Genomic DNA, 12,603 nt, shown 5'->3' with positions numbered 1-12,603 from the left:
AATTACTTTAAATTTTTGTTTAGAGTTTCTAGTTATTATTGGTAGAACTTTTGGTCTGAAATAAACTTATCTGATATCACTGGAAGCAAAAGTCTCACAAAATATCTCCTTCTCAAACCTTTCTACCAGATTCATATATTCACATACCTGCTAGACATCTCCATGTAGATGTCTAACAGCTCAAACCATATTGATGTATATGGACTTTCCCTCCCCCTCCACAACAAAAATCTCACTCCACCCATATTACTTCCATCTTACTTGATGATAATGCCAACCTTTTAGTTGTTTGACTCAAATTTTGGAGTCATCTTTCATTCCTGTCAGAAACTGCTGGCTCTACCTTCAAGACTTGTCCAGAAATCAACAATTTCCCTCCATCTATACTGTTACAACTCTGATCCGAATCACTATAATATCTTTCCTGGATTGCTATAGTAATTCCCTGGTAGGTCTCCCTGAGTCTATCTTTGACCCCCACAAAATGCTCAACAGTGCAGCTAGAATGATACTTTTACTGGTTAAATCAGATTATGCCAATTATCAGCTTATACCACCCAATACCTGACCATCAGACTAGCCAAAGATCTTACTATAACTTGCAAGGTCCTCCTGGATCATCCCCTCCTTGCCTCTGACTTCATCTTCTACCATTTTCACTGTGTTCCACCACACTAACCTCTTTCTGTTCTTAAACGTAAAAGGCATTTTCATTCTCATATCTCAAACCCCTGTCTCCAGCTGTTTCTTTTGCAAGGAAGGCTCTTTCTCCACATAATCTATTGGCAAACCTGTATCCTCTCGAGCCATTGCTGAAATTCAACAGCACTTACCATGACCAGTCTATTTAGATCTGCAACTCACCCCAACTTCTGCTTGGCCCTCTCAATCTCCCTTACTCTGCTCTACTTTTTTTCTATTGAATTTTTCACCTTCTAACATAAAAATGTGCTTATTTTTACGGTTTATTTCTATTTGTCTTCAACTGCTAGAATATGTGTCCCAAGAAGAAAGGGGTCTTTGTGTTTTTCATAGATGTATTCCAAACATCCACAACAATGTCGAATATATAACAGACTCCCCATATATATATCTGTATATCTGTTGAATGAAGACGTGAATGAAAGAATAAATGCCTTCCTCTTTCTATACAGTCGTGCTTAGAAGGTGAATAAGACATTTGGTGTTCTTGAACATGGAGAATGTATACCATTCCCTAGTGTATTACCATTTGTAATATGAAATTACCTGCTATAAGAAATTACCACAAAGTTGATGACTTAAAAAAACAGAAATGTATTATCTCACAGTTCTGGAGGCAAGAAATAATCAGTATTGCTGGGCCAAAATCCGGGTATCCAGAGCCACACTACTTCCAGAGGTCCTAGAGGAGAATCCATTCATTCCTTGAATTCAGAATTCAAGACGGGAATTCCTAGGCTTGTGACCACATCAATCCAGTCTTCAAGTGCAGTATCTTCAAATCTGTTCTGTCGTGTGTGTGTGTGTGTGTGTATGTGTGTGTAAAATCTACCTCTGCCTTCATTTATAAGGATTTAGGTGATGGCATTTAGGGGCCACCTTAATAATCCAACATAACCTTCCCATCTCAAGATCCTTAATTTAATCACATCTGCAAAGACTCTTTTCCCAAATAAGGTAGCATTTACAGATTCTCAGGACCTGATATCTTTTGAGGCCTAAGATCTTTTTGAGAACAGCCCATCACACCTGGGCACAATGGCGCGGTGAATATAGTTCCCTTGTGACTTAATGGAGCAGAGCAGTCATTCAAGCCTTGGAAATTCTTACTTTAAGATACTAGGTTGAAGAGAAATAAACCTATTTTAAGCCACTGTTATTCTGGGCCTTGTTGAGTTCAATCATAACGAATCCTAACTGATAATGGTTAGTGAATAACTGTTAATATTTTTAATTGAAATATTACATTTACCCAAGTTGAAGTTGCACAAACTCTAATGTTATGCTTTTCTCCTTCAGACTGGAATTTTATTGCCTAATTGGGTAACCCTGGTTATTTCATATTGAAATACTCTCTGATACACAATGGAAATAAAACGTAAAACTTTAAAATAAAGTTTGGTAGGCAGTTTGAAAACTTGAAGTGCCTAGAGAATACAAAAATTAATATTTTAAAATCTGATTATGGAACTGTTTAGAACCACTGCTCTACATGAAAGCACATTAAACGACTGAACAGTTATCCTCTTTACTGACTACATTTTCTCCTAAAGCCTGATAAGGAGCAAATTGCAACAGCCTAGACTGAGTCACAAAGACATGGATGCTCGCAAGAAAACATGTGCTAAACAAATACCATATTTGGTAAGTACAAGTGGTTAGCAACTGAAAAGCCTTTCTTTGTAAATAGAAAATTGCGTCTTTAACCTAATGGTAAAAACTGGTATTTATTTTGACGTGTTTATCAAACAGTAAATTAACAAAAGAGCAGCACTTCTAATTCTACAAAATTAATCCCCAACAAACTTCCCCAGATATCTTTGAGGATCAGAGACTATTGGAGATTACAAACTTAAAAGGTATTAGAAGATCAGAACTGTGAAAGACAGCTCAGCAACCTGTGGAATTCCAATGGACATTTGTGTTTGATCATTGCCATGTATGTTTTGTTATTAAGTAACTGTTGGGTAATGTGTCTCAGGCCAAAATAAACAGTATTACCTGATAGATGTATGCACTAAACAGTAACGTATTATAATTAACAGAGATACGTTGCTGCCCAAATGATCATATACAGATCATACAACAGTGTAATCTGTTTATTATGATACCAAAATTCTTATGTTCTGGCTTTTTCTATAGGGTATCATCAGTTAGATTATTCAGAATTAATGCACCCCATCCAGCCAGCTGCCCAAGCCAGAAGGGTTTTTTCCCAGTCAACCCCTGAACAGCTAGTGGAGAAGAAGTCCTAGTTATTTAACATCTCCATCCATGTGTCTCTATCCCCATTGTTACCACTTAGGTCAACTCTTAAATTCACATTTCTCATTCAGGTTCCATTAAGCTCCTAAGTGAGCTCCACACACCCACTGATGCCTCTTTAATACATTCTCCACTCTGCATCCAGAGGTATCTTCTAATAGTACAAATATATCATTGTTCTGCTGAGAACAATTTGATGGTCCACTATATTCTTCAAGGCTATTCATAATCTGGCAATACAGTGGAGCCATCAAGTACTTGGGCCCTAAAGCCAGATAGTCTAGGTACAAAGCTTGGCTCTAACACCAAACGTGGTTCTGGGAATTCATTTTATGTCCTTGCTTCTCAATTTTTCCTTCTGTAAAATACTTAATGTAATACTAGCGTTGCATTAATATGGTTGGGATTAAAAGAGATAATGCATATAAAGCCCTTAGTCCAGATTCTGGCACACACATAGTACACATTCCATAAAAATAAGCAAGCGGTTATCATGTCTTGAGTCCTGTGTTCTTTACAGTTAAAAGAAACTGCTGGCACTCTCTGAAGACATTATTCTGCCTCTGGATGCTATCTTTACATGTGCTGCTTCCTCAGGCTGGAATCCAATCTTCTCCCATGGCCCCAACATCACTTTCTCTAATTGATTCCCACATTTAACCTCTAAAAAATCACGGAGATTGAATGTCCTCCTGACTTTCCTCACTTTCTGCCATCTAGGTTGAATTCATATACTCATGGAGTAGTCCATACATAACACTACCCTAGGGCCTTACAGTTTATATTGCAATTGCCTGCCTAACTGCCTATAACCCCACGTGGGTTATAAGCTTTTTGAGGTCAAAAATGTGACTATTTGTCTCTGCATCATTAGTTCTTTTTTTTTTTTTTTTTTTTTTTTTTTTTTTTTTTTTTTTTTTTTTTTGAGAAAGAGTCTCACTCTGTCTAGGAGGCTGGAGTATAACGGTGATCTTGGCTCACCACAACCTCCGTCTCCCAGGTTCAAGTAATTCTCTGCCTCAGCTGGGATTACAGGCATGCACAACCATGCCTGGCTAATTTTTGTATCTTTTAGAGAAATGGGGTTTCAACATGTTGGCCAGGCTGTTCTCCAACTCCTGGTTTCAAGTTATCCACCTGCCTCTGCCTCCCAAAGTGCTGGGATTACGGGCATGAGCCACCACACCCAGTCTCATGAGTTCACTTTTAAACTGCTATAAAGAAATACCCGAAACTGGGTAATTCATAAAGAAAAAAGGTTTAATTGGCTCATGGTTCTGCAGGCTGTACAGGAAGCATGGCTGGGGAAGCCTCAGGAAACTTACAATCATGGCGGAAGGTGAAGGGGAAGCAGGCATCTCTTCATATGGCCAGAGCAGGAGGAACAAAGGTGGGGGAGGTGCTACACACTTTTAAACAACCAGATCTTGAAATAACTCATTCACTATCACCAGAACAGCACCAAAGGGGAAACCTGCTCCCATGATCCAATCACCTCCCACTAAGCCCCATCTCCAACATTGGAGTTTACAATTTAACATGAGATTCGGCAGGGACACAGACCCAAACCATATCTCACAGTGACTGAAGATAATAGGCAAAGGAGAAGTAGCAGGAATAAAGATTCTGTAGACTTAGATGAATCTGAAAGCAGGACAGTCTAAGGGTTCCAATCATCAAGTGCATGGTCATATGCAAGTACTTAGGACTGTATCTTTTTCTCACCAGATAAATTCCAAACTAATTATATTCAGATGTAGAATATGAAACCATACTAGTACAAGAAGAAAACATGGGCTAACTCCTTTATGGCCTGAGAAAGGGACAACATTCACAATTATGATTCAAAATCTAGAATCAGTAAGGGAAAAGATTGATAAATATTAATATAAATACATATAGATAAATACACACATATACACACTCATACATGAAAGTTTTGCACGACAAAAATAAAAACACAAGCAAAGTCAGAAACAAATCATAATACAATTTTGAAAATCCTAGTTACACAATAGGCAAAGATTTATTATTCCTAAGGTGCTTATTTTAAAATATGATAAGTAAAATGAAAGAATTGTGGGTTTTCCTGCCTGGAGTGTTTTTAGATGAAATAATATGATGTTTGAAATTTGTTTTGTGAAAAAAAAACAAACAACAAGCCCTTGCTTTCCACAAAAGTAGGGAGATAGGTGAAATAAGTTTAACAAAATGATAGCGTTGGAATTATGCAATTGATTCATAGATACTCATTCTGCTGTTCTGTCTACTTTTGTGTGTAAACTCACCATAATAAAAAATCTTTGGAAGTGTATTGGAAGAAAATTATGCAATCATTTGAAGGGCTAGGCTAGTTGAATTCCAACACTTACTTATCAGTTTCATAAAATATATTTCCTAGGAAAAGCCTTTATCAATATTATAATTTTCACTTGGGATTGAAATCACTGCATGCTAAGCTCTGTGAAAAGCTAAGAAATTTTATCTAGCATGCTTTGTTTCAGGAAGGGTCAGCAACATTCAAGGATGTGCTATCTGAATTAGGGATTGCGCATCCTAAATCTCAGCTTAAGCTGGAATGTGCCAGAATGGTTCCCAGTTGTCATGATTGCACTCAATTAGGCTGAGCTTCTGGCCATCATCTAAACCAAGACCTTGCTAGACACCTCACAGGCCCAGGCCCACACATTTGAGCTGCCTTGAAGCCAAGGCATATCCAGGATATTGATATTTACCATATGCACATGACTGTTACACAACTGTGACAGAGGCATCCTTACCATCTTACCGTCTCCTACTGCTTCCCAGTAAAGTCTATTCTGCACTTCACTGCAAAATTATTTTTCAAGAAGATATTTATCACTATATTCCCTTTTTGGAAAACAATAGCACATATTTAGCTGTAGATTAAAATTCACAGTGTGGTATTCACTGCTCTTAATCCAGGCAAATTGGGAAGCTTCTGGTCTCACCTCTGTGGCTATCAGCCTCCCTCAAATGTTTTCTCCCTAGTCTACGTTATTCCCACTGCCAACCTGTACTTAAAGTGCATACTCTTCTGAACAGGTGCTTTTCTGCTTGTTATACGATGCTCAACATTTGCAAAAGTAAATGTCTTATGTCCCTGTCCGGACTTTTTAGATTTCCTCTCAGTATTTCCTGAATTCAGCATTAGGATAAGGAGTGGGCACTCAATAACATCTATTTATTCTTATAGTCGAAGCTGTGGAATTTCGTGATGAGGAATATGATTCTTGAAGAATAAGTCAATGAAGATACTATCACAAGCTACTATATGGTTCTTTAAGTGGCACAAAATGTGTGAGAGCATTTAGTGTGTCAAAAGAACAAGATTATCAATCGTTGAACACATATAACAATTTCCACTTGTCCACTCATCACTGTAAATTTCAAGTGTTCATTTCATCTCATATACTATTTCCAGACTTCAGAGTTATTCCTTTAGATTCCCCTTTCTACTGACTTATATCCATCCTTTATTCCGGGTTTCCCATTATTCTCACCCCATAGTTAAATTTCCCATTATTCTCACCCCATAGTTAACTTCCTTCCTGAACTGGAATGCTTACTATTAAAGGAGATCCCTTCTTCCTCTACACCAGTGATTTCAACATTCAGCAAGAAGCCCCCATTCCCCAACAATCATCCTGCCATAAACCACTGTTAACTAATCAGAGTGTAACAGCTCCTCAAGTTCAGGGAAAAAATCATTTTGAGAATTGTTGCTCCAATCAACTTCCTACAAAATTTGTCCTAAAATTATCGTTCTAAAATAGCCCTGTGATCAAACTACTCCCTGCTAATATACCTTCGATGGAATATTGTTCTCATAGAATAAATCGTTTGCCCCTTACAATTTCACATTGCCTGACATATCTATCTGTAACCTTTGCACATTTCAAGGTAGCCTATCCCTTATCTACAGAACATTTCAAACTTACCTCCCTCGGGGCCTTTTCTCAGCCAACTCCCTATCCAAAAAGCTGTGCATTGCCTGCAGCACATCTTAGAATATCATGTTTTTATTTATTTTTATAACTGTATTCTTTCTACCGCCACCTTGACACTAAACTTCTTAGACAGTAGAAACTACATCTTAAAATTATTTTTCTCCCTCAGCATTCTTAACACAGTGTTATAATGTGCAGTCAACAAATTAGATTTATTTTTAAAGTACATATTTGTCAAGCTATAATTTTCATAATGTTTTAATTCTGTTCTGAGGTCTACAGATATCGCTACATAAACACTAAAGCCAGTGATTTAATAAGTGAAAGGAGTGCATACATTGCTTTGCAAAAAATTAGCTTGATATATTTACATCTATATATTTAGAGAATCATTTTCTCAAAGCTCATGAAACTAAAGTGCACACACACATACCATACACACACACACACTCGCCATTATAGTCAATTCAAATGGATTTATATTGTGTCAAATTAAATGCTGTATGAAATTTATAATCAGATACACAAAATATGAATTGAATCATGAATATACTGTTGATAATGGATACCATAGCTCACAAATATGATCTCCAGTTAAGAAGAAATAATTGTTTCATTGGATTTTTGGTATGCGTTAATCACCATCTCAAAAAAATCAATTTAATTACACAGTATCAGAAATTTAACAAACATGCAGATATTAAGTTGACCACAATAAAACCTTTAAATCTGCAAAAAGACATGAAAACGTATGGTCAATAATACAATTGTTCACTTGATTCAGCTTAATATTTTACTTTATTCAGATGCCAAAGATAAGGTAGTCAAACAAGATAACATGTTGGGTTTCTTATTCTGGATTTCTACACTCCATCTCTTACATGTCTGAGACCAGTTATTGAACTGTAGTTCAGAGGAGCTTATTGGTTTGCAAATGTAGTTTAAATAGATCACTGTTAGATCACTAAGCACATTGCATAACCCATTTTCAGAAAACTTAAATTTTCATAGTTATGTAATTTTCCTGATAAACCTAAAAAGTTGTTTTTATTTATGTATTTGTTTGATTGATTGATTGATTTAGAGACAGTAACTCACTCTGTCACCAGGCTGTAGTGCAGTGGCATGATCATAGCTCACTGCAGCCTCGGACTCCTGAGCTCAAGAGATCCTCCCATCTCAACTTCCCAAAGTGCTTGGATTATGGGTGTGAACTAACACACCCATTTATTTATATTATACATACATTTATTACAAATAAACAAATCTAACAATTATTTGTTAGATCATAAGTTTATGGTGGCACAGAGCCTCTGGGAATTTATGGGCACTTGAGGGAAAATTTCTGTGTGAAGTGGCAATTGCTTATTTCCCTTGTAACATCAGATGTGACCTTTGCTAGAAAGCTATAATAAAATTTGGGAAGCCAGGATTCACTTCAAATTAGCAAGCCCCAAGCAATTTTTTCTTAAAATGTTGAAAAGTTTCTAATAATGATGATTATTCCTTAAAAATCAAGATTATGAAAAAAGTATGTTTAGGATGCTAATAATTCAAGCGTATTTCTGAATTTATCTGTCCATCCGTCTAATCTCTCTCTCTCTCTCTCTCTCTCTCTCTAAGGCTCACTATAGCAAAATATAACATTATGAATAAAAAGTGTTGCTCACTTTTGAACTGCAAAGCAAAATTTAGTATAAGTATACTCCAATGATTATAATCTAAGCTTGATCCGTTACTTCTTGGGGGTTTGGTTTTCTTAAACGTTAAAAAAAAAAAAAAGATTATCCTATTGATAGCTACAGTTGCTGAGATAAATCAAAGTAAAAGACACCATTTCATTTCTTTATACTACCAAGATCCACATGTTGCCAAAATAGACATGTGCTCATTTTTCCAGGGATCTTTTTAGGAGGGCAGAGTCCCTGCAAGACATTATCGCTAATTTGCTGCCAGTAAATGTGTGGTACAAACCAGAATTTCAGTTTGACCCTTCATTTTATAATTCAATACCAATGTTACGTACATTATTAGTTTTACTGGTAAATCAGGAGTAAATTGTTGGAGTCCAGCTGTGACCCCAGGGCAAGAACTTTTTGCCTGCTGTCACCTTCTGACAGTTGAGGCTGTTAATTACCTCCATCAACTAGAACACAAGCATCTCTCTGTCTGCCAGCTGGCAGGCTGAGCTTCAGAAATTGGCAGCTTGGGAAGATCTAGAAGCTGTAAAGGGGGCTGCTATGTAAACAGTTATTGTATAATATTTGATAACCACAGTAGGCCTGCATCAGTAATCAAAGGTAGGCTCCGCTATTGGGCATTGATAGGTTAGCAAAGAAGAAAGTTTAAAATAGCTTTTGTTTATATGTTTTTTACCCAGCAGAGTGAAACTAAGGGTTTTAGTTCTGGAGGCATTATGTTGGTGGCCATGGAGGAAGACAGTCAATCATTTAGTTCTGCCGAAATAGGCTTGGACCCAGTCAAAAGAAAGGTAAGTCAACGGTGTGAGTGTGCGCCTTGAAAGTTTAAAGCTCACTACTGGTTAAGGATACTCTATGGACATTCCCTATAAAAGGGAACTTGTTACCATAGACATGTGTGTAAATTATGTATGCACTGTATGGAATAACTAATTATGTTTGCTACTACATTCTGATCAAAATGCCTTTCCTAACATATCAATGATTTTGTTTTGTTTTGTGATGGAGTCTCACTCTGTCGCCCAGGCTGGAGTGCAGTGGTGCAACCTCAGCTCACTGCAGCCTCCGCCTGTTGAGTTCAAGTGATTCTCCTGCCTCAGCCTCCCAAGTAGCTGATACTACAGGCGCCCACCACTGCACCCAGCTGATTTTTGTATTTTTAGTAGACACAGGGTTTCAACATGTTGGCCAGGTTGGTCAATGATGTTTAAGACACATTTTCCAAAGCCATGCTCAAATTTTGAGATTGTGTCTGATATTTCACAATCTCATTTCCAAACTCCACAGAAACGTTTATAAATGTTAATTTGATAAGACTATCAAATAAATAAAAATGTTAAAAACAATACTGACTTAATCCTGAATTCTATGAACATTAAAATTCTGTCATCTGGTCTTTGTTGATTAAATGGCTAATTTCATAAGCCACGTGGGCTTAAGTTTAAATCACAATCAAAATCCAAATTACTTATTTGTTTTAAAGAAATAAAAACAAGCATAATACACTGTGATAAAACAACATTAAGTAATTTTCAGTAAAGAAATGAAACCAGGTTAGCATGCATTTGCCTTTGATTCATTTCTTTGAAGCATTTCATCAGTCTTTCCAGAGAAAAAAGTAGCCTTCCTGACATTTTCTTTGGACACTCTTTTTATAGAAATTATCAGACCTGTTTAGAATTAACTATTTTTATTCAGGCGAATGCACGAGTGCGCGCGCACGCACACACACACACACACACACACACTCCCCATCCAAACATTCTACAGGTATAAAGATGACTCTACTGCAAAAAGACTTGATAACTCTACATCTGCGTAAGAGGAATTCCTACAGGTCTGTAATCTTTGCCTTTGCCTCCAGAGAAGATCTCAGATCTGCATGCCCCTCATTCTTTTTAACCTTCCCAATGGATCTGTCACTAATATTGGTAATAGTAGCTAATACAGATTTCTTACTGTATGCCATACAATATGAAAAGCACTTTAAGGGCCTTATTTCTCATTTATTGTTTGCAACTGTCTTATGAGATAGATTATAAAATTGCCCTCACTCTACAGATAAAGACCAGATAACTTGCTCAAAGCCATGCAGCCTACAAATGTGAAAGCAGAGATTCAACAGGAAGTCCTTCTGACTCCTGGCTCCAGACTCTACATCACTCCACTACACCACCTCCCAAGTTACTTTCTTGAAAGACAATCCCATTTCTGTGCTTTTCTGGTTCTCCTTCTTTCTGCCAAAACTTCATCAACTTTCTATTTTTGTCTCTACGTATATGAAAGGTTCTTCCCATTCCCAGGGCTTCTTCCAACTCACTGTTCTCATTTATTTTAGTAGCTTTGAATTTTACTACCGTGGGTGTGGTTCTAAAATTTTCATCACTTTTCTTGAGTCCCTGAACGCTCTGTTTGGCTGTGGTTGTGCCTAGCCAACCAGGCTATGACCAGCCTGGCCAACATGGTGAAACCCTCGTCTCTACTAAAAATACAAAAATTAGCCAGGCGTGGTGTCACGTGCCTGTAGTACCAGCTACTCGTGAGACTGAGGCAGGAGAATTGCTTGAACCCGGCGAGCCACTGCACTCCAGCCTGGGTGACAGAGCGAGACTCTGTCTTCTCTGGCAAACCTGCCCTTCCACTTGTAATTGCATCTTCGTTGATGGCACACCATCCACCCAGAACTTAGGATTATCTTTCATCTTTTCATTCACCACTCATTCAGGTGAAAAAGTCTTATGAATTCCACTTTGAAAAAATCTTTTTTTCCTGTACTTATTGTATGGTCTACTTTGTGTCCCCATTGTTACTCACCAAAGTAATAATGCAGCAGCCTCCTAACTGCTTGCATAGCCTCTTGTCTCTGTCCTCACTAATCAGTCCCACATTGTATCACCAGAAGCATCCTTTTAAACATAAAACAGTTCTTAGACTCCCCTCTTCAAAAACCTTTAGTGGCTTCCCAATGTAAACAGATGTCCAGTATCAGTAAACCTCTGGACTTAGTTCTGGCTTATCTTAGCACAGATTAACTTCTACTTCAATACTCCAAGAGGCGTGGTGCAGCCATTCCCTCATCACGCCCTCCCCTTGCCTCTCCTATGTTTGTGTTATCTCTTCTTTGTGGGCTTTTTCTTCTTCTCTCATCTTAATCCCTCACAATCCACTTCTAATTTCCTCCCATGAAACTCCTGATGCCCCTACTAAAAATTTATCCTTTTCTTCATTTACTTAACAACTATTTATTGAATATTTACTAAGCTTTGGAATCTTAAAAATAAAAGACAGGCTCCCTTCCCAAGAACAGTCTATAACATTCTAATGGGGAAGACAAGTAAATAAGCAATTAAAATTACATATGATTTTCATGAAACACACAAACTAACAATGCTCTCTCAAGAAAAATACAATTAGTATTTTATTAATATATTTTATAATTTTGTTTTAAAAAGTTTGTTTTGCTATAATTTTGTTTAAAAAAAAATTGTTGGCCGGGCACAGTGGTTCACGCATGTTATTCCAACATTTTGGGAGGAGGCCAAGGTGGGTGGATCACCTGAGGTCAGGAGTTCAAGACCAGCCTAGCCAACGTGGTGAAACACCGACTCTACTAAAAATAGAAAAATTAACTGGGCATGGTGGCGCACGCCTGTAATCCCAGCTACTCTGGAGGCTGAGGCAGGAGAATCACTTGAACCCAGGAGGTGGAGGTTGCAGTGAGCTGAGATTGTGCCATTGCACTCCAGGCTGGGTGACAAAAGTGAAACTCCATCAAAAAAAAGAAGAAAGAAAGAAGGAAGAAAGGAAGGAAAGAAAGAAAGGAAGGAAGGAAGGAAGGAAGGAAGGAAGGAAGGAAGGAAGGAAGGAAGGAAGGAAGGAAGGAAGGAAGGAAAAAAAAAGATTTATTCACTAGTTGAGTTCTTCTCAACCTTTAAGGAACAAGTGATAACAGTTTTATACAAACT

This window comes from Macaca thibetana, chromosome 5 (assembly GCF_024542745.1).
Source record: "Macaca thibetana thibetana isolate TM-01 chromosome 5, ASM2454274v1, whole genome shotgun sequence".
NCBI classification, from domain to species: Eukaryota; Metazoa; Chordata; class Mammalia; order Primates; family Cercopithecidae; genus Macaca; species Macaca thibetana.
The sequence above is the reverse complement of the archived record's forward strand: the minus strand, read 5'-3'. Positions refer to the sequence as shown.